The sequence below is a fragment of the Cavia porcellus genome, unplaced genomic scaffold (assembly GCF_034190915.1).
Source record: "Cavia porcellus strain 051 isolate PalLab524CR breed Dunkin Hartley unplaced genomic scaffold, mCavPor4.1 scaffold_5, whole genome shotgun sequence".
Taxonomy (NCBI): Eukaryota; Metazoa; Chordata; class Mammalia; order Rodentia; family Caviidae; genus Cavia; species Cavia porcellus.
Genome location: NW_026947488.1, coordinates 70,494,422 through 70,516,671, shown reverse-complemented (window position 1 = coordinate 70,516,671; position 22,250 = coordinate 70,494,422). Strand labels below are relative to the sequence as shown.

At 34.9% G+C, this 22,250-nt stretch overlaps 1 pseudogene; it reads right to left on the bottom strand.

The window, feature by feature from the left end:
- Positions 1 to 1,931: 1,931 nt before the first annotated feature.
- LOC100734660 (small ribosomal subunit protein uS5-like) overlaps positions 1,932 to 22,250 on the bottom strand; it is a 52,268-nt pseudogene continuing 31,949 nt past the window's right edge.

The window sequence follows — 22,250 nt, the reverse complement described above, 5'->3', positions numbered from 1 at the left end:
CTCTTCCTCATTCTCACAGCTGTTTCCATGATAATATCAATGTCTCTGATTGCTCTCCTTCACCTTCCAATAAGAACATTAGTGATAACATTGAACCTACAGGGCAGTCCACGATAACCCTTCCATCTGAAAATATTGAGCATAATTATATTTTAAAAAGCTGTTTTGGAAGGATCTTGCAATCTAGTGCAGCCCTCCTGTGCTTGCAATAAAGACCTTTTTCTTTTCTGCAGTATTGTTGTGCAGATGATATATTCATGTTTCTGGGAATTGAGACGCTACTTTTTTTTTTTTTTTTTTGTCTTTTTCATTTTTATCGGTACCAGGGATCAAACTCACGACTTCCTGCTTGCAAGGCAGGCGCTTATGCCACTGAGCTAAATCCCCACCCCTGAGATACTACTTTTTTATCTGACAACATATTTGAAAATATAAATTTATAAGTAATATTAATTAAAGTCTTTAAAGTTTCATACTTGTAGCCAACTTTAAAAATGCTTACTACTAAATATGAAAAATGTTAAGAAAATAAAAAATTAAATATATAGTGCAATAAAATATTCCAGTGTGAACACATGATGAAAATAAAAATAGAAAATGACTTAGACTCAAGAAATTTGTTTCATATCATCTTTGAATTCCTTTTTGTTCCTTTCATCCCAAGAGTGGCCGCTCTGCTGGCTTATGAAGCAGTTTTCTAGTTTTTTCTATTTTGAATATTATAATAACTAATGTGGCAACATTTTGTGTGTGTGCATATACATAGCTCCTTTTGGTTAGTATTATTTTTTTTGAAATTAATGCATTTATTGTGTGAACTATACTGAGCTGATTTTCATGATTGTGTAACATTTCATTGATAGCCTATTATGTTAATTATTTGTCCATTTGATAGATAACAGACATTTTGCTTATTTTCACCTTGAGAAAATATCTCATATATTGTTTATTTCAAGAGTCAATTACATATATCTTGGAGTAGATTGTACAAGTCCCCATTGGTTACATATGTAGTAGTGAAACAATACTTTGAATTACCATGCAAATTTTTAATGTGATTAAAGTATTTTTCATGTCATAGGCAATGTATGAATGTTGTATTTGCTTGCTTTGCTTCTTGACCAATAGTTTTACTATTAGTCTTCCCCACTTCAGGTCTTCTGTCCTGTATGTAATAATATTTTGCATTAAGCTGGTGTTACATTTTAAATTGTTATTTTCCTGATTACTAAGAAAGATAAATATATATGCATTTTTACAATGTGTACTTGCCTTTAGATAGCTTCTTTTGTGGAGTGTCTACACAGCAATTCCTGTTTTTATACTTGTCTTACTTTAATTTGTAGAAGTTCTTTATATATTCAAATCTTAACTTTCTGTTAACGGTGTATGAGGAAAGCATCTTTCCCCATCAAGTGGCTTGATTTTTCATGCTCCTACACTCATGCATATACTGATACTCTAAGTCTTTTTATTATGAAAGTGATGTTTCAATATCTAATTCAAATATTATATCTTAAATTAACAAATCTAAAATCTATAACTTCCTCAAGAAATGTCATTCTCTTCACATTTTCATAGGACTTTATTATGACTAAAATTGATATTCTCTATTGTGGGATCAAGATAGTCATATTGACCTCTAATCAGATCTGCAGCATTTATTCTAATTCATTAAAATAATTTATCTTTCTAGTTATTTTGCTGTTCAATAACTTCATTTTAAAATAGTTTGTGAAAGAAATAGGGGCTGGGGATTTAGCTCTGCGGCATAAGCGTCTGCCTTGCAAGCATGTGGTCGTGAGTTCGATCCCTGGTACAAGGAAAAAAAAAATTGTGAAAGAAATAAATAAGGTATTTTCCCACTAAGGGTGTTTACTAGGAATTTTTGAAAAATATATTTTAATATTTTTTCAATTGCAACCTTTTTTTTGACAGACTTCATTCATTTTTATTTCTGTTGTGTAAAAACGCTTATGTTGTAGCTACTGCTGGAGCTTGAGTCTTTTGGACAGAGATTCTAGTGTGGGTTTTCACAAGATGGTCGGTGAACTACTGATAGGGAGACTTTGTGAACACAGTGTCTTTCCAGAGGTCAGGGGTCAGGTAGCTGTAGGGATTTGAGATGACATCAAAGGTGGTCATAGCGAAGTTGCCCAAAGTAACAGTACAGGCCTTGGCAGAGGTATTGCAGTCATCAATACCTGCCAGCATCAGCAGCTTCTTGAGCACAGGGGCTGAGACAATGCCAGTGCCTCTGGGGGCAGGGATCAGACGCACCAACACAGAACCACAGCGGCCTGTCACCTTGCAAGGGGCTGTGTGGGGCTTGCCAATCTTGTTCCCCCAGTGCCTCTCTGCACTGGAACAATGGAGAGCTTGGCCAGGATGATGGCCCCTCGAATCGCAGTGGTTACTTCCTTAGAACACTTTACACCCAGACCAATGTGACCGTTGTAGTCCCCAATGGTGACAAATGCCTTGAATCTGGTCCACTGGCCAGCATGCATTTGCTTCTGCACAGGCATGATCTTCAGGATTTCAGCCTTGAGGAATGTGCCCAGGAAAAAGTCAATCATCTGAGACTCCTTGATGTGTAAGGAGAAGAGATAAATTTCCTCCAGGAACTTGATCTCATGTCCTTGACCAGCCGGCCCAGCTTGGTGACAGGAATCCACTCCTTGTCCTCCGCCTTCCCGCAGAGAGTTCTGCTGCCTTGGCCCTGGCCCTTAACGTGCCTGCGTCCGCGGCCTGGAAGAAGCCAATTGCAACCTTTTAAAACAATTTCTATTTTTTGTTACTCTTAGAATCCCAGTCTTCAATTCATTTCTTTATTCAAATATATTAGTGTGTGGGGACTCTGTGTCTCTGTAGTGCCTCTGTATATCAGAGAGCATCAGTAATGTGTTATTTCTTCAAGAACCTCTGCTTTTCTCTGTTCAAACTATTGACAGTGGTTATTCATGCCTGCATTATAATACAAGGCAACATTAAATGCATGCTGCTACATGGTGTACTGAAATTGTGTACTGAAAAGACAGGTGTGCTTTTAAATCTTAAATATGAGAAAAAGCTATTTTATAAAATTGCTAAAATTGGTAATATAGAGCATAAATATTCTCTTTTATCCTACTCATTAACAACATTCTACATAAAATACTCACTGGCCAGTTTTCTCATCCTGTGTACTTTCTTTAGGGCTTGAATATTTTTTCACTAATTGATATAAAATGTATGTTATATGTTTCCTTTTATAGTTTGTTTATTTTGCTTGGATAATTTTTAGAGCTTTTTTATGTAATTATATATTTATAGATAAAATTTGCTTTTAAACTGTAAGTGTAGTTACTTGTCTAAATAAAGGCATGATCAAAATTATGGTGCATGTTTAAACAAGAAAATGTATTATATAAAAGTCATATTGCCATTACAGTCTCTAAAATATTCCCCCTTACTTGGAGACACTTATCTCATCAATCTTGACATTTTCCAAAGTATGTCTAGAGTCTTCTTTCATGAGGATCTTTAGCTGCTCTCTCTTAGTTGCATTTCTGCCTGAATCAATTAGAAATGTTTATCTTTCATGAGCATTTTGTCTTTGGGAAAGAGCCAGAAGTTCCGTGGTACTAAAGACATGAAAAAGGTAGATGATGACACATCATAATGTTTTTATGAGCCTGTCATTGGATAGTCTTTGGCAACAGCATTTTCATATAATTTTAATTACTTGTAAAGACATTCAGGAATGAAGTATCCCAAAATTAGTTCAGAAAATGGCAAGAATGATGAGATAAATGTGTATTAGGTGAACTGTTCTGTTTTTAGGCATTAATGACATTGTGAATTTTACAGTAATAATTTTTAAAAACTTAAACCTTCACTAATACTTTTGATAGCATCTCATATGTTTATATACATTTAAATTTTCATGACGTGAATTCTCTATTTCATATTTGTAACATTTCCTACAAAGTGGAACTTCAGTTATCTTACTACATAAAATAGAATGTGGTTAGTTATTTGTGGTCTCAGCAAAGCAGGGAGCAGTGCAAGAATGTAAGAAAGACTAAGAATTTGAATGACTGTAGGGCTGGGACTGAGCTGGTTAATCACTTCCCCAATGAGTATTACCCCTCTTCTCACACTTCAGACTATGAGAGAGTTCCAAAGGAGGTCTCCCCTGTTCTCCTTCAAGGAGGGCTTAGTGAACTTCTAGAGCTAAAGATAATGGAGAAATCCCATTGATTTTTTGAGTCCAGCAATCAGTAACATACTTGATAGAAGGGAATCATTATCTCTTTCAATAGGCGATTGCTCTTAGAAGACAGGTGTTACGTATTAAGAACTGGTGGTCAATTTAACATCAGCTGGATTACATCAGCATAACACTGAGCGAAGATGCTCCATCTGAGGAAAGTTGCCAGCTAAATAGGTGGCGAAGAAGAAGGAGGGTGTTGAGGCATTACCGCATTATTGCATTGAGGCATTGTGGGTTCTCCTACAAGTTGCTGTTTGAGCCCTTGGTTCTCTCGGAGAAGCTTTGATGCTCACATTGAGCATTGCTTCCTGGCTCTGGAGGGGAAGATGTGTGCTGCTTGGTCTCAAGGATGAACTCGTCACACTGACTTCCTGGTATGTACTCAACTGTGTTTGTCTTTGAAGGAGCTCGGGGCCTCTCTGTTGCTAAGAATGGCGGTGGTGCCTTTCAGGACCGCCCTGGTCTTTGTTGTGAGTGTGATTTCTATTTTTTTTTTTTTTTTTATTTAGGGAGAAAAAGGAAAAAAAAAAAAACAAAAGAAAAAGGGTAAAAGTAATGAAAAATTTAAAAAAATAAACAGTAAGAAATCACTAGTTAATAGATTACATATTCTCATTTTAGAAATCTTGTTCAAATTACAAAATTGAAGCATATAAAGTGGACTTTCAAACAGTGAGAGTGCAAACAGTTTTGTTCAATGATCCAAAAAATACTCAGAATATGGTTATCTATCATATACACTTAAACATATATGCAGTTATAACCTTTAGAGCACTTTCTTTTCTTTTGTACAATGACAATTACACATTTTGGGTTTTATTACTCCCACAGTTCTTATTACTCTTTTTGAAGAGAATAAAACCAAGTGCAACATATCAGAACAGAGTCAGTCAAATCAAAAGGATGGACATAATAGATAATGTAAAAACAAAATATAAGGTGATCAACAAAGGTTACCATACTGCCTCTTGCTATTTAAAAAAAATTGGCAGTGATAATAAAATTGAACTAAACAGTAAAGAATAAAACCAAAGCATTGGAGACATTACAGGATTTTAAAAGAAAATAATAGTCAACTGGAATGGGTGTCATAATATTTCTTATTGTCTTCACAGTTATGCCTATACTTTCAAACTTGGTACTATCAAGCAAAACAGAATAGAGGAAAATCAGTCAAAACAAGATGGTGAGGGCAATACAGGATTTCAAATCAAGTTAATAGGAAATCAAAGTAGGTTACTATAATGTATCCTGCTATTTTTTATTTATTTTTCCCTTAATTACAAAAAGAAAAAGAAAAAAGTAAATAAAAAAGGGGGGGGGATTGAGATAAAAGAGGGCATAACAACAGAACAGCGCAGGTCAAATCATAACCATTTAAGCAAAATAGTGTTTCACCACAAGATATCCTGACATAAAAATAGTTACCATAGTGTCTCTTTCCTTGAAATCTTTGAGGATAACTTTTTATACTGTAGCACCAAACATATCAAGACACTATAAAACCATTCAAGAGAATGACATTATTACAGGGTATTTAGAACCAATTAACAGAAAATGAAAAATGGTTTCTATATAAACTCCTTATCTATAAAAGTTTTTGCTTATATTATCATATATAATAAAATCCAATAAGATACAACCGTTTAAGACCAGTGGTGACAGAAGAATACACGTTTGATGGGACTTCAAAACAAGATGATACTAAATCAGCACTAGCTATTATGATGTCTTGTTTTCTACAAAATAGCTGTTCCTACCTTCCGATCTTCTCTGCCTCATTTTTGTTGAGCTCTTTTTCTGTCATTTGTCAGTTTGTCTTCTTCATTTCGTTTTCTGCTCCATTCATTGTGGCCTCTCTGCCACTATTTCTGGGATCTTGGTATTTTCCTTTTTTTAGACTATCCTGCACTATTCTCTGTAGAGTTGAATTAGTGGTTGCAAATTCCCCTAGTTCCCCTTTATCCTGGAAGCACCTTGTTTTTCCATCAATTTCTAGGGACAGTTGTGCAGGATATATCAATCTTGGCTGGAGGTTATTATCTTTCAAAGCTTGAATTATTTCCCCCCCACGCTCTTCTTGATTTGATGGTTTATACGGAGAAGTCTGCTGTAATTCTGATGGGTGTTCCCTTGTAAGTGATCTGTTTCTTGTCTCTGATGGCTTTTAATATTCTGTTCTTATATTGGATTTCTGGAATTTTGATTATTATATGCCTGGGTGTAGCTCTGTTTGGGTTGTAGTTGGCTGGGGTCTTGTATGCCTCATATATCTGAGTATCTTTATCATTTGCCAAATTAGGGAAATTCTCTTGAATTATTTCTGTGAATAGCTTTTGTAGTCCATTTGTTTGTGTCCCCACTTCTTCTCTTATGTTCTTAATTCTTAAGTTATGGATTCTCTTATCATCTTCTAGTTTATGTATTGTTGCTGTTAGGTTTTTTTTTTTTTTTTTGTTAGTTTTAAGAAGCTTTTCCTTTCATGCTCCCATATTACAAATCTGCCTTCCAGTTCAGATAATCTGTCCTTAGTTTCTTTCAAGCTGTTATGCCAGTTTTTGGTAGAGTTTTTAGTTTCCTGGTAATCTCTTTGAACCTGCTTTACATATTCTATGTTTGCTTTATCTTCTCCATCAAACAATTCTCCCCTTTTTTTCTCTGTTCTTCTATTCCACCATCTGTTTTTTCTTGGGCAGTGCTTAGCATTTCTCTAACTATTCTGCTTATGTTTTGCTTCAGGTCATTAATAACTTCATTCCTGAACTCACCTATGAGGCTCTGGAGATAGTGCTTTATGTCTATTGCCATGTCTGCTATTGTATGTTTCTCAGGATTGGGGGCCGAGGACTCTTTCTTGTTGCTCCCTCTTCCCATATTCTTTGTTCCTTATATTTAAGCATGTATAGGAGGCCCAGCTTCCTTCCTTGTTGGCCACAGTCTGTTTGAATTGCGCCGGCTAGGTGTTCCTGCCCACTGAAGCGGCACCAGGGAGACACAGAACTGGGCAGTCTATGCTGGGCCCACCCCTCCAGGTCAACTTACCAAAGGCTTCACTGCTAGGGTGCACCTCCAGGTGCTGGGACCTGAGTTGGGCTAGCCTATTAGGTCTCAGCCAGCAGTGTCTCACAGGCCAGGCACTCCCCACCAATCCTGCTTGAGAGGGGGATATGTGACTGGAGTCACTGCAGCATCTTGTTCTGGGAAGTCGGCCCGGTCCGAGTATGTCCTCTGCTGAAGCCTCCTTCTCTATGGAAGGGTCCTGATCCTCTCACTCACTGCGGGTTGATGCAGGGCACCTGGCCAATCCAGCTCCCAACTCCTTTCAATGCTTCCCACTTTCTGAGCTTTCATGCCTCTCTCCCCACTGTGCCGACTAGGATGCAACAGTGGCTGCAGGTAATTCAAATCGCAGTTTCCAGTGGCAGGGTCCGGCTTCCGTGCTGAGACCTTATCTGTGTCTGCTGTATCACTGGGATTGCATTTCCAGATGGTTTCTCTTAATTTAGTTCATTCCTGGGTCGGCAAAGAATATCCCCCCTTGCCTGGGACATCCTGCCCAGCACCATTCCTAGATTTCAAGTGCGGTTTCTCAGAGAGCCTCTGAGGCTGCTGCTATCTATCCGCCATGTTCTTCCGGACTCCGAGTGTGACTTCTTGGCTCTAGTGTAGAACCCTCATCCCACAAGCACAGCTGCTTGGCCTGGCTGGCATGGACTTTCTGGCTTCCACTGCTGACCTTTGAGTCTTCCTAGCAGGGATCCATAAAAGAGACAGGTTTGAGTCCTTCTTGTGGGCTCTGGACCTCCAGTTGGACTTGTGGGAGGCACTGTCATGAGCTCTGGGTTTTCATCTGGATCATGTGGGATTTAGGCCCATGACTAAATATTCTGTGTCTTTGGTACTGTGGATAGATTTCCTGAATTTTCTTCTGTTAACTCCTGCTGACCACCATAAAAATAATATAAACTCCATGTCCTGATTCTGGTTGTTCTCCGCGCAACCCGTAACTACAATAGCAGGATTGTTCTCTTTTGTTGTTTTATCAGCAGAGTATTTTTTTTGTTTGTTTGTTTCTTAAAGCAGTAATAGTGACAGCAATATTTCAAAGCTCACGATTTCAGAACCTAGCTACTTCCAATTAAGAAGTGAACTCTGTTTTTCATACCCATAGATATTGCCAGTGTTGTAGTTTGTGACAATTTTGAAAATAAAATATAATAGAAGTGATGCTGAATAAGTTTTAAGGCTAAATTTAAAAAAAAAAAAGATATTTCTTGCTCTTGTAGTTTCCCCTGGACCACCGCCATTACACTGTGAGAAAGCTCATAGGAATCCATACAGACAGCCACATGGAGAGACCATTTGAGAAGGAACAGAGGCGTTCAGGGGAGGTCATAATAAACTCCCTGATAAGTGTGCAGATGAAAGTTCAGATGATTCCAGCCCATCTTTTGGGTCTTCTAGATGGGAGCGCCAATGCCATGATGGAAAGATAAGCCACTTTTGTCATGTATGTCAGTGAATTTTGTATCACAGAGTTGAGGATAATTTGTTTCTGAGTCACAGTATCTGTACTGTGTAGTTCCACCCTCAGAATTAATTTAAGTTTTTGGACCTTGAAGCTTATGATTTATTATTCTCCATACATTCATTTTTTATTTTGCTCAATTTTCTAATAAAATGTTTTATGCTTTTAAAGACATCTAATTAAGAAAATGTCAAAGTTTTGAAATATAATAAATGTTATTAATTACATTTCATAAGAGATAAATAATTGTGAGCTATACTACTTCTAAAAAGCACTTCCACTAGGAAGGAAAAAAATAAATTCAAAATATTTGACTCCTAAATTTTTTTTCCTTAGAGAAAATATTAATAATATTTTGAGAAAAGAATTACCCTAATTTTAAGAAATGGTTAATTGCACCTGTTCTTTTATTTTTTTCCCAAAAGTTTTCTGAAATAATTAGGCTTTACACTTTGTTATTGAGACACATAAAATCAACTGTAATACATTTATTTTAGCAAGAGATACATTTTTCTAATGAAGGAAATGTCAAACATTCAAAGGAAAATATCACTGGGGGAATTGTGTGGTGAAAGAGACAGGAATTCTTAAATCAGGATGTCTACAATGCAGAACACATCATTTCATAATCTCTGTGTATGTGCATGTGTATATATGCCCATGTGTATCTGTTTAAAATAATATTAGCTGTGAATGTACTTTAAATAATTCAAATTTTAAAAAGAGTAGGAAATACAACATTTTCTTCCCTTTTGGCTTAAAAATATCAATCTACTGGAAGAATAGAACAAAATGAGGCAACCTGCGACAATAAAGCAGAACTATATCTGAAATAATGCATATGATCTTACCTCCTGAGTAATGAAGCATTTTAGGGGATCCCAGAAGAAGAAACCACCAGAGTCAGGTTCAGTGTCTGTAGAACTCCTACAGCAATGTGTGATTCCAGTTTATACTATAGAAGTAGATTATGTGAATACAAAATAAAGAAACTGTGTTATATAGGCTTCCTCAAAAGCAAGCTGTAAATGTTTAGCCTTTTTTGTGTGTGTGTACTGGGAATCAACTCAGTACCTTGTGCTTGACAGGCAGATGCTGTGTTTCTGAGCTTTACCCTGGCTGTTGGGTAGCCATTGTTGTGAAATGGTGTTCAAGCCAAAAGTTGATAGAGCATGATATATAATGATGATTAAGTTATTTCCTTGAAAGCCAAAGACATTCTTTTGTTAGTCAGGAACAATATATTTAGTTTTTGCTTCAGAAGATTTTCCCTTCAGCATGGTATGTGGGATGCATTTACAAACTTTGCTCAAAATACAGACATAACATAATTAAACCATGACTTGAGGCTTAATTTGAAACAAGTAAGGACAAATCTGAAGACCACAAAATAAATAGAATTCAGGATTGACTGACTTCACTGAGCCTGCATCTGAAAGGGTAAGAGACTGAGACAGGCTACAGCATGGGAACTAACAATGGAATCTGAAATTCTTTTGCCAGCTATGATTACATGGCTTAGTTGTGGCTCTATGAATTATGAACATACAAAGAAGCTTTTATGGACATATAAGAAAGCACATAGTTTGCCGTCAAATATTCAGATATTAAAAGAGGAAGGGAAAATAGTTGGCAAAAAGAAATAAGTATACTATCTTACAAAACTGATGGCAGTCACAATAGAATATTTCACCTTCAAATTAAACTAAGGTATTCAAAGATGCAAGTCCCTAAATTAAAAATAAGGTAATATTCTAAAATGTCCAAGTCACATTAAAACTCATAGAGAATGATTATTTTATGTATATTAAGCTACTTAAAGAATTCCACAGATGAGTGTATTTGTGACAAAAATGTAGTAAAAGGGCAAAAACAATTTGAATGGTTGCATTAGAATGATTATAATGATATGTGCAATATAGAAAACTTAAGGGAATTAGGAAAGGATTAAATCAAAATTTCATGCATGTACATAAATATATATGCACATATATATACAAGTATTTAAATATTAGATAATGTAAAATGAGCAGAAATTTATGAGATGATGTTTGTAATGCCACATGATATTATTTTTCCCTTATTGCTTTCATATTAATTTTTTTCAAATGAAAAGAAAAAATACTGTAGCAAAAATGGTATTCATCTAGATGATGGTCTCACTTCAATGTAAAGGTGTTTGTTAATAATATTCATCACATTAATCAGTGCTAAAGTCAATGATATTATTTCCATATTTAGCAAAAAGATGTTTAATGAAATTGAACTTGGTTCTGACAAAAAGTTTCTAGTCAACCAGGAAGATATGGATTCTTAAATGAGAAAGCATAAATTAGCATTTTAATATAAATGAATTTTTAGAAATTTTTCATTTATTGTGAAGAATAAAACAAGAGTTCTCCTCATCAATTTTATTTAATGTTGTTCTGTTACCATTAAAACTGCAGGAGAAAAGAAAAAAGAAAGACTTCAAATACACAGTTTCTTTAGATTATAAGATTTTATCCTGGAAAACTTCCACAAATCAATCCAGTATTAGCAGCTGAAGAATTAATAATTCTTTATAATAGTAATACAAAAATATACCTATTCAACTAAACAAAATCTCTTAGAAATTTTTCCTATAAAAAAGTGATTCTTTTTAATACCAAATTTCTCTCTGTCTTTCACATATTCAAAATTAAAATGATGAGGACAGAGAACCTACCTTTGCATTCACTGAAATGTGTCCTGATAATATCCTTGTACTAGGCTTAGACTGTGAGAAGAAAAAGAAAGAAAAGGTGAAAGAGAGAGAGAGAGAGAGAGAGAGAGAGAGAGACAGACAGACAGAGACAGAGAGAGACAGAGAGAGACACAGAGAGAGAGAGATATTAAACATGGTCTTATCATTGCTTCATACTTATGTACATAATTAAGTTACTAAAATCCACTACATAAAGAACTTCTTTAAGTAATTTCCTCTCAAAATTATCCTCATATATTTATATGTCATTTATTTGCTCTGGGGCCTACAAATTTTAGGATTTTTAAATTTTCCTCATCAATGACTTCTTGACAAACATATATATGTTTCTTACACATATATTTATAGTTTTTTCCTTTTTCTTCCTATTCCTTTAACTAATTGTTTCCTTAAGCAACATTGGTGACTGTTAGACTTTTGAGGTCATACATTTGACACACATTACTGTCCTGTTGTATTTATCCCTCTGGGTGATTCTCACTCTGCATGAAAGCAGAGGCTGGGAGGTCTCTGAGCAGCCAGTAGCCTTCAGTAGCCTGGTTTACTTCAATCTGAGTTCCTTTATAGGAAGTAGCAGGAGAGTGAATCACTCTTTCCTTAGGTATGATTTATTTTAGGCTAAGCTGTCCCCTAATTATTAGAATCTGTGAAGGACATCAGTATTGCTGAGTGGTTATCACATCGTAGGATTTATTGCTTGCCTTGACAGATGATAAATTAGTATTGTGCTATTTCCTCCAGGTTCTCAAATCTGTTTTTCAGATTTATGAATTTCAAATATATACAGAGCCCACCAAAACATGTATATACACCTTAGCATGCTGTACTAATAAATGTCATAAAGCTATTACTTTGAATACCTCTTTTAATTGTAGAGGTCAAAGTTAGTTCACATTTGTATTTTCCTGATGCATACATTTTGTATTTATTGTATATAGTATGTGTTAGTAATATATATACATATACTGCTTAGTGATTAAAATATATGAAGACAGAGACATTTACTAATGACTATAAAACCAGCTGAAGTTCATCACACTTTGTAAACTTTTTTTGTTCTGTGTTTCTGTATTTTGATGAAATCCTTTATTTTCTGGTCTTAGATATAGGCTTATAATGTATTTTAATTCTAACATTTAACCTCAATCAAATCAGTTTTACAAATAATCATTATATGCAAGAACAAGTAAATAAAATTTATCATCCTTCCCTAAATCAGCATTCACTGCACATTTTTATATGCTATTAAATATATCAAAATGTTTTCTGTTGTTTAGATTGGAAAGCTTACATTCTTACTTAATTATCCATCCAGGAAACTGTGCTGACCATGAATTCCAAGTCTGCAATGTTTCTTCTTTCTATTCTCTTTTCTGGGATTCAAAATCTGAGCTTAGGGTTCTGATGGGAAGACTTATCAAGCCAACCACCATAACGTTAATAGATTGTCCTTGTCTGTGCACCAATTTAAACATGGTCTATGTTCTTAGAACTCTGATGACTCCATACTGCTGATAAATTAATGGCAAATGATTTTGAAAATGATGAACTGTCACTTCTTTATTGTCTAAAATTATATCATTGCCAAACTTAAATAAATAACTGAGTTTTATAGATGTTATCCATAATGTTTCTTCAAAATATTCATTAGATGCCAGCTAACAGTTTTTCTGGAAGTGTGGGGTCATGAAGGCTCTAACCCCATCAGTATAAGAATCCAGTAGTGAGATTATAATTTGATGTTACTATTCAGAGATGATGGAGACAGAAAGTAGAACTCAGTTGAAGGGAGTGGATCTTGGGGTGTGGCCTTAGGGATTGCATCTTGTCCTAACTCTATCCTTTCTGGCTGTTTCTCATCCTTTCTGTTTCTCGACTGTCATGCTTTGAGCTGCTCTCCTCTGGTACATCCTTCCTCTGTGCCTCACACAAGGCCTGAAAGCAATGGAATCAGATGATCATGGACTGAAACATTTGAAACCATGAGCCAAAGTAACTCTTTCCTCTATTGAGTCAATATCCTCAGGTATTTTGTTACAGTGACAGAAAGCAGACTACTATATTTGAATTGCTTTTCTCATTTTTCTCAGATTATCTGGTACATATTTACCTACATAGTATTGTTCATTTTACATTTATTTCTGGATTACATTGTTATATGCCACTATGAAGTGAAGCGGCTCTGAGAAGAATTTAAATTTTACTAATTAGCCTTCTATGTTTATCTGTGATTCTGTTCTAAGCCTAGGCCCCATGCCTGGTGACGGGAGCGGAACCTCTATGAATCACTGGTCCTGGCTGAGCCGAGTAGTGACCTGTGAGACCAGAGTACCTCAAAGGGAAGATAAGGCCACAGTTGTGGACGCTCTGGCTTCAACCCCAGTTAACAAGATAGAGACTGCAGCTGCAAAGGTAACTCCTGCAGTTTCACTTCTACCATATGTTCATGATAAGACAGTGCTACTAAATTGACTTGATTCATGACTTGGAGACTTCCTTGAAGTGACTCCCAAGGTCCTGCTCACTGCCTGCACTTTCCTTAGTTTCTCTGCCTTTTGTCCTTGGTCCTAATATAAGTGGACTGATTGAGAGAAGCTTTTGTCTTTATCCTCGAAACCTCAAGCTTAATTAAAGGGTTTTGACCCTCCTGGAGCCCTAAAAATCATACAGTTTATCTCTTTTTATTTCACTTTCACTGTACACTCGTTTGGGAGATCGAGGATCTAGGACAGAACCCAATATACGCCCTTTAGAAAAGCCCTATACATCTTTCAAAAACCCTCTTTTTATTAATACATATACAAATTGATGCATAATAATATACATATTTATGAGATATTGTGTAAGGTACAGTAAGATATTTCAATTAAAATATAAGTTATGTAATGATCACACCAGGTCAGTATTTATATCTATAACTTTGGATATTTATCATTATTTTTTGTACCTGGAATCAAACTCAGAACTTAGCACTTTCCACACAGGTGCTGTGCCACTGAGCTACATCCCTGGCCTTTTATCATTTCTCTGTGTTAGTAATATTAGAAATTCTCTCCATTAGCTTTTTTAAAATATAGAAATAATTCTTTACAGGCACAGTCACTTTGCTATGCCTAAGAAAATTAGGAGCTATTTCTCCCATCCATCTGCAGCCTTGTGCCACTTAACCATCTCTTCTCCATCACCCCTCCACACTCGTCAGGTTCAGGCAGCCACTATTTCATTCTCTATTTGAGACAAACATTAGTTTTGACATATAAATGAGCAATGTGGTATCTATCTCTCTCTTCCTGACTTATTTCATGTAACATAAACCCTCCAGTTCCATTTATGTTGCTTAGAAGGCACAATTTCAGTCTTCATCATCGAGACTATTCCATTTTTGTGCCACATCCCTTTCATCCATTTATCAGTTGATGCACACGTAAAGTTTCTTCCATTCTTGGTGCTCATCTGCAGTACAGCAATAAACATGCTAATGGACATGCTGCCCCTTTCCACACCCCTATGTCTTTGGCAATATACCTGATAGTGGCATGCCTGGTGTATTGGTATGCTGGTATATTGGTATATTGGTATACTGGAGCTGCAATGGTAGTGGTATGCCTGGCATACCTGGTATGCCAGATCACATATTAAATCATTTTGTTGTTTGGTGAGGAACTTCAAAATGTTTTCCATAATGAGCCCACTAATTTACATTTCCACCAACACTATATCTGTATTTCCCTTTCTTCACATCCTTGCCAGCATTTATTATATTTTATATTTTGAAAAGATCCAGATTATATCATGTGAGATGATGTTTTCTTTTTATTTCCCCTGTGGTTAATGATATTTTTTCCTTTTCATATATTATTCAGTAATTTCTATATCTTCTTTTGAGATATTTCTTTTCAGGTTATTCATTCATCATATATTGGATTATTTGGGGGCATTTTTTGTGCTGTTGTTTGAGTTCCTTATGTGGTGTATACTGGAAACTAATCCCTAAGTGGATTTGCACACACTTTCTCCTATCCTATGGTTTATCTCTTCACCCTACTGTTTCCTTTTCTGTGTAGAATGTCTTTAGTTTTATGTAATATCTAGTGTGTCTCTCTTTGAAAAAAACCCTTCTCAAATCATCCCTCTAATCTAATGTCTGCCTGGACAATATTCCTTGGTGATACTTCCTGTCCGACCTTTTCACTTTCTAATCCCTCCCCCTTATCCTTGAGTCAGTATGTTACTAATAAATGCTAACAAAGTATTAAAATTAATTACGCTCTAAAATCATCCTTAAGAGATGGTCTTGGGAGTGAAAAATGGTATTTAGCCTTATACCATTTCCATTCTAACTTTTTTCTTGTGGTTCTTTATCTTTTGACTATCAAAACCTGTAACTTTGCCCAAAGATTGCCCCAGGACTACTAGAGTCTGTTTGCCCAAAGATACACACACTGAAAGTGCTGCAGAGTTTCTATCTTGGAGAAGTTTTTAGCCAGTGATAAAGTTGATGCTTGAATACTCCTTTAAGCTTATTTGATAAGAATAACTCAGGAATATCTTAGATTGCAGAGTTTCCTCATTAGATCAGGCCAGAGCTGCCCTGTGCTGAATTTTGTCTGAGGTGACATTCTTGCTTGATAGTCAATCTTAAATTCTTGCTTCCACCACTGCCTTACAAGTTTTGCTGGGAGCATGCCTTAAAATTGACTGCACAAAAGTAAATCCTCATCTTGGTCTCCTGGGCAGTCTAACAGAAGTTTCCTCCATGAAAACAGCCCTAATGTACTCAATTGTTTTACAGTTTATCCTAACTAGAGATAATGAGGGTTAAATAATGTTGCTTAAGTTTTCAAATACCAAGAGCAAGACCATGTTTCCTTGGTATTATGAATGTGTTCTAGTGTATGTTTGCTTTGGACCTCAATTTTAAACCTGCTATGGATGTTTAAAAGGGCCTGTTGAAGGAGAGAAGTTTGGAATTTATCATTTATATTTGTGATAACTGAGAGAAGACATCCTTTCCCATGTAAGCATATTGCTATAATCATTCTGATGGAATTGGCTGTAGTCTGTGCCCCTGGCTGGAAGAGTTTGAACTCTGTTGGGATATTAGAGTCTGGAATTTGATTAGTGTTGGCTTCAGTTTAGTCCCTTATCAGCTATTTCTGCAACACATCAATTCTGTGTCATTCAGCAGTGCCTTTGCTGGGAAATTACTCTGACAATCTGGTCTATTTTAAATTTATCAAATAATTGTATGCAGTCGAGGCTTAGTGTATTTGCCACTGAAATGCTCCATATTTTTTTCTTGACAGACTTCATCTCACTTTCTGTTAAGTTGTGATAAGCTTCCAGCACATAGCTAGGAGGCCATAGATTTCTGGAGCTGTAATTCTGAGGGTTCTATCCAAATACCTACAGTAAATGATAAAGGTTTATAGAGCATCTTTTAAACTCTGTCATTCTCAAAGGCAGTGGGGATATTGCTAAGTTGGTTTCTATCACTTTTATAGCGTTGTTTCCTGAAATCAAGTATTTCTGCTATATTTCTTTTTACAGTTCTTATTTTCTTTCATAAAACAACTGGCTAACAAGGATTTATACAACACAGGAGAGTCATAATTTCAGGAATATCACTTCATTGATTTCTTGTGATACATCATGCATCACTGTATTTGTTAGCTAACAATTGCCATTTTATAGCATTCATTGTAGATTCAGTTACTAAGATTTCTTTTTGCTTGTCTGTTTTCTCAGATAAGCAGAGTTTGTTTTCAATGTTGGAAGCTATCTCTACTTTCAATAACTATTCTAGTCATGTTTATAGAGTGGTATTTTGAACTAGAAGAATGAACTTTATGAGTCAGTACACTGGGTTTGATGTAAGTATAAAATATAGTAAAATATAATATAGTTGTTTATAAATATTTTTGGTTTATTATAGTTTATAATAGCATTAGTATTTTCATTTGTAAAGATAATCACCAGCAAAAACTGGTTTTCAGAAAAATATTTTGTTATTTGTTAAGAATAAATTTTGTATTCTCTAATAAAGTACAACTATTGAGCAAATATAATAATAATTTTTTAGTTGAACTTTATGATAGCATAATCCAGAGAGACATAAGCTTCTGTTTCTGATATATTTCCTTTGGGAAAATGGAAAAAGATTAGAGAATATTTGACATCCTTAGACTATTTGGGCTGCTATAAAAAGGCACAATAAATTTAGGAATAAAAGGAATTTCTATCTTATAATACTGGGAAAAAAAACCTAAGGGTGAGGCATTTACAGATTCTGTGGGTGATGAGGACTTCTGCTTCACAGATGACACCTTGTTTCTGTGTTTTCACGGAAGATACAGGACTGCTCTCTGAGTTTCTTACACAAAGACACTAATTCCACCCAGGGTAGCTTTACCTTTATAATCTAATAATGTCTCTAAATGCCCCACTTAATAATTTTAACACCTTAAGCATGAGATTTTTATCATATAAATTTTGCAGTCATGTTACAACAGTAGCTTTATAAAGGATTGAGTTTGCAGTTGGGGCACATTAGACACTTGAACTCTATTCACATAATTATGCACATATAGAGTAATGAGTAAATATGTCATCAAGTTACATCCTGAAACTTGATCATACTACTTTAGTACTGGCAAAGGGGAATATGATGATCTATATTATTTTAATACGGTTTAAATTTTTTCTGTGGGCCTCAATTTCCTAAATTGTGAAATAGTGATACCTTTGTGTTTTGTGGGTTTATTACAATATTTATATGTATTTTTTGAATGTAAATAATTTAGAAAGAGTGTGTTAGCATTAAAAATATTAACATATTATTTTGAAGCACCTAATGGGTTGGCTTATATTCCCCTGTTGTCTCCTTTTACAGGACCCTTTGACATGGTTAATATTACCCACTAAAATTTTGAATTTATTTATGATTAATGCAGGAGGCAACATGTTGCATTCCCTTATAACAGAAGATTTGCTTGTGTACTCACTGTGACTGCATCATAAGTAATTACCTTTCTTTTTGCTTCTGGCTTCAGGTTGATGTACTTTGCAAGATGTTGAACAGGACACACATCACATGTGGACACAAACACTGTCTTAGAAGCCAAGATGATTGGTAAAACTAAGGGAGGTGTAATGGTTGATTCATTGTGTCAACTCGAGAAGTTTAGAAGCTTAACTAAGTGGCTCAGCAGTTCTGTAAGCTAGTGGTAGAGGACATGCCCTTACCATTCTAGGATGTTGTGCATTGTGTCAACTTGAAAGGTTTAGAAGTTTAACTAAGTGACTCAGCAGAGACCAGAGTGCTTACTTGTAAATATCCTGAGCTTGAGCAAGAGGAGGGTAAAAAGACATGGTGTGAGTACCACACCCACCCAAGGATAGGTAGCCTGCTTATAATATAAGAGAGGAAAAGAGGCTTGTTCTCCCCCTTTGGCTCTTGTTGCTTTTCTGTCTTTCACCACCTTGAGCTATTGCCCCTCACCCTACACCCTACCTTGGAGAGTTTAACTGTTTATGGACTGAAACCTCCACAAAATATGAGCGAAACAAACCTTTCTCTTCTTCAATTTGGGTGTTAGATACTTTGTTGCAGCAATGAAAGAAAAGTGACCAAGGCAGGAGTCTTGGCCTAGTGAATCACTGATACTAGATATCCTAGCACACAACAAACAGGAAAAAATAATTTTCCAAAAATTACACCTATAGACATAGACTTTAAACTGGAAGCAAAATACTATATGCATTTTTCCACCAGCCACAAAAAGCACCTTGGACAGTGAGTACTTTGTGTTTTGCTTTATTTCTTTGCTTTTAACTTTCTGGAAGAAAAGTGCCCATAAAAAATAAGACAGTGAGACTTACTACCTTAGATAGACTTCTCCAAGAAAGGAATTGTGATGTGGGTATTTCCTGCAGGGAGTTTATTGGGAAGAACTCTGGAGCAGATCCACTAAATGGTAAGAGAAGCAAGGATAGACAGGGGTAAGTGTTGAACTTTGATAGTATTTCTATAGATACCTCAGGAGATCTGTGGAAACCTAGAACCAGACAATCCCCCGGAGTTGTCCTTAAGGCAGTTCAGCTATGCCTCTGTATCTCCATGTTTACTTGTTACTTATTAAATGTGAGCTCTCTCTGAGAAGATCTAAATAGTGGTGATATTCCTTTTGAAAGGAATCTGAGCAACACATACAGTAAATATCACACTCATGGTAGAGTTCGGCTACTGTTTAATGTTGTACTTTGACAGAAAATATAAATGTTATTATTTTCTTCTGACTGGAGAAAAGCATAAACATTAGCCAAATCAGTGGCCAATTTTTTTAAGTACCAGAAAATTGATTATGTTCAAATTGAGTTATACTAATTTTCCTGAGACATAGTATCATAAATACTGTTTAAACATTTTCTTGAAAAGTATCAATTATGAGAAAAGATGTCATTTTTATTTACCCAGGCTAACAGTTTTTTCAGTTAATGCCTCTTGTCTAAAGAATTTTAGTCTCTCTGATTAAGTAGATTTGAACTAGAAAGATGCTTTAGATGATTTATTTGGGACTAAGCATAACAGATGATTAAATCTTAACATGCCCCAGCCAGACACACTGAGAAATTCCAAATTTTAAATATGACTACCTTATATATTAAATAAGGTAGTACTGGTATTGGTACTAAGGTCATCAATCTCAAATTATGGATAGGCCTATAATGGATTTATTAATAACGTGACATTATCAAAAGTTAATATCTCTAAATGTCATGTACCACCATTTAATTTTTTAGATAAGCAATAACAGATTACATTACAGATTTAATGATATTATAGTTGTAGTAATTAAACTTATTGAAGCTTGACTCAGTATAATGTATCAAGTACATGAATAAACAGTACTGTCTTTGTCATGTAAAACATGTATACATAGCCATTAATTTTGAGGGTTGATACTAGAAATTGATCATTTAAAAATATATTTAGGAAAAGAAAAATAAAAGGAAGTTAACTGGTTCAGTTAAAGTGGAAAAGAATATTATTTAATAAAATTTATTTAAATTGCATATTATTTCCTGCTACTCTGTTGAAATGCATGTAAGTTTTGCAAAGTTCAACTTGTTTATGTATAATTATTACCATGACATAAGAAAGTAGCAACAGCATAAAAATCATACAGAGGAATTTTTCTCATAAACATTGAGGTAAAGATATTAAAAACTTCTATATATTAAATGCAGCAACTACAAAATAACTTATAAACCACAGTCAAAGACTGGTCAAGGTATACAAGACTTGTTCTAGAAACAAAAGCAATCAATGTCATCCATCATAAGGAATAATAAAGAAAAAAATTACATAATCAAACAACTTGATGCAGAAGAAACATTCATCAAAACGCTTGCCCATTATTCAAAGGGGAAAAAAACTATCAGTAAGTTTGCAATATGAAACAAATTTCCATACTAGATGGAAATATTGAAAAAAGCTACGTGTTGTGGTAATACTTTCAAAGCATTTTTAATTTAAACAAATCAATGAAAAATGAGGCTATCTAGTATAAACAATTTCATGCAACAGGATTGGAAATAACTGTTATGACACTTCAACAAAAAATAATAAAAATGTAATTTCAGAAAAATGAAATGAAACTGTCCCTGTTCGAAGACAACATGAGCATCCACATTTTAGATCCAAAGTAATCTTCCAAAGAACCAAAAAAACACCAGTAAGTCATGGTTTCACTAGATGCAATATCTAATAACATAAATCTATTACTTTTCTAATTGCAAAAGTAAGTGTGCAGAATATAAATTAGGACAGAAAATAGCAGTTACAATGATTCAAAAGATAATGTGGCATCTTTCTTTCGAGTAAAATGTTCTACATCTTGAATGTATAAATATGAATGTCTTCACTGTGATTTTTAATAAATTTAAATGACTTTATAATTGGGATAAATGAAATAAAAATCCTTAGACTTTCTTACAACTCTGTAATTCTTCAATCATCTCAATTGAAATTCCTGGTACACAAATATGTAAGTTGGGCCAGGGTTATAGCTCAGCAGCATAGCAGCTGCCTGGCAAGTGTTATGGTCATAAGTTTGATACCTGGTACAAAAATTACGTAAGTGATCTGTATTCTGGGACAGTATTTACTGTGGTAAAAGATTCTTCTGTCATAAAGAGCAATGATTATCTAGCTAAAAAATGCTAAATGAAATTGTGAAATATGGTCAAACCATTGAAAATATACTTCATGAATGGAAATATACAAGCGGTCTATTAGGTCATAAAAGATTTTCAACATTAGAAATAAGAATGAAATAAATCAAAGCACAAAAATGTGTTTCCTATTCACTAGAATTGATAGAAAATTAAAAAGGCTGATGATAAAGGGTACTGATGGAAGAAATACAATGGTTCTGTAATAGGGACTGAAAGGTGAGATTGCACAATCACTTTGAAAAATTGTTAAGAGGATGCTTAATGAAGTTAAAAACATAACTACACTCTGATCCTAATTAAGCTTTAGAGAGAAATGAAAAGTTATGTGCACAAAAGCCTTGTTCAATAAAGTTCATAGTGGCTTTATTCCAAGTAACCAAATATCAGAAATTACTAATGGGACCGTGAATATATAAATTGAGATACATTTTTACAGTGAATTACTACACAGCAATAAAAATGAAACATGGACTAATTCA